This window comes from Sardina pilchardus, chromosome 12 (genome assembly GCF_963854185.1).
Source record: "Sardina pilchardus chromosome 12, fSarPil1.1, whole genome shotgun sequence".
Classification (NCBI taxonomy): domain Eukaryota; kingdom Metazoa; phylum Chordata; class Actinopteri; order Clupeiformes; family Clupeidae; genus Sardina; species Sardina pilchardus.
Window position 1 is genome coordinate 23,585,202 of NC_085005.1, and position 1,778 is coordinate 23,586,979.

The following is a 1,778-nucleotide window of genomic DNA, read 5'->3' on the forward strand; positions in this document are numbered from 1 at the left end:
AACAAAACCGTTCTTTCTCCTCCATTAAAATGTTTTCCCTTTTACTGTTTATTTTTGAATTCAGTTATCTTGGCCCAGTCCTCTCCTACTGTACATAAAGACTCCAGGCAGTTATGAGAGAGAGGAGTCAGGCAGACAAATGATTCAACTGATGTGTGCGTGTGTTTAGAGTCTTACTGGTTTTGAAAGGAATGGGCAGCGCAGCGTTGGGACGAAAGCTGGCTCAGTTAACCATGTCTCATTCTTCATCACTGTCAATGCCATCATCATCATCACCATCGTCATCGTCAGGGGTATATTCATAAGCGTTAACAGTGGCCTTCTGAATATTTATAATCATGAAACTCCACTCGACTTCTGTTGGAGATACCAGCACACACACACACACACACACACACACAGGCGTCTGCATCCTCATTGGTGGTTGCTGGTGGCGATGTTTGTGACATGGGAGCAGACGACTGGAGCAAGAGAGAAAGAACTAGAATAAAAGAGAGAGAGAAAGTAAATGTGCCAAAAATAAACGGTGGTAAAGAGAGAAAGTAGACAGAGAAATAGTGGTAGAGTGAGAGAGGGGGAGGGGGAAAGATAGCAACAATGAGAGAAATTGAAAGAATGGGAGAAAGAGAGGGTGATGAGATGGAGCCAGAGAATAGGGAGAGAAAGAGAGGGAAAGAGAGAAAGACAGAGAGGGAGAGCGAGAGAGAAAGACACAAAGAGAGAGGAGACAGGGAGAGATAGCAGAAGCTAATTGGACAAGCCCTGGAGAGTGTGGTGTCGCTCTCTCTGCCAATTAAAAGTTGCGGGTCTCCTAGCGCTGCTGTGGTTGCTGCCTCTATGGCTGTCGAGTCAGGAAACTTAGCAGCAAAAGTGCACCATCAGGAGAACACACAACAAATCTCTCACTCATGAATGTATGTCAACACACACACACACACACACACACACACACACACACACACACACACACACACACACACACACACACACACATTTAGTGAGTGCATGCACCCATATGAGGACCACACTTGTGCATAAGTGCTTGCATTTCTAGAACCTTTACACACATATTCACTTATTCACTAACACACACCATTCTCGAGCACACTGAAATGCGCGCACACACACACACGGACGATTTAGCTGGTACTTGTAAAAATGTTTATTTTTTTTCTTCAGAATAAAACATATTATAGCCATATTACATGTAGTGTGTCAGTCCAATTTAACTACCTCGGGGAGAAACCAACAACAAAAAAAAAACAATACAGATTACAGCCGTGAGTGGATTACATCAACGTCAACATCACCACCACCACCACCATCACAATCATCATCATCATCATCATCATCATCATCATCATTATAATCACGATTACAGTTTTCATCATCATCACATTCATCTTCATCAACATTATCAGTCATCTTCATCATCATCATCATCATCGTCTTGGTAAAGATGGGGTTTTCATGTGGTGACCAGAATGAATAGAAATTACAGAAAAGGGAGGAGGGGCTTTAGTAACGGGGGGACAGAGGGATAGAGGGAGAGAGATGGATAGAGAGAGGGATAGAAAACCCCATGAGAGGAGTGGAGAGCAGGTGGTCCATGCTCCACACCCCAGCAGTGGATCTCTGCTCTGAATCTGTACCTTCTTTTACTCTACTCGCTTCAGTCATCTCCATTCTTACTTTTCACTTCCAGGTCAAAGGTCAAAGGGACCTCGGTGTGGACCGCAGAGTAGGGGAGAGTGGCTGACTGATGGAGGGGAATAGAG

At 44.3% G+C, this 1,778-nt stretch overlaps 1 protein-coding gene across 5 annotated transcripts in view; it reads right to left on the minus strand.

The window, feature by feature from the left end:
* Positions 1–1,144: 1,144 nt before the first annotated feature.
* utrn (utrophin) overlaps positions 1,145–1,778 on the minus strand; it is a 157,904-nt gene continuing 157,270 nt past the window's right edge. For all 5 annotated transcript variants that reach the window (XM_062551192.1, XM_062551193.1, XM_062551190.1 and 2 more), the window contains one exon: positions 1,145–1,778. This exon is cut by the window's right edge and continues 1,223 nt beyond it. The gene's annotated coding sequence lies outside the window, so the exon portion shown is untranslated.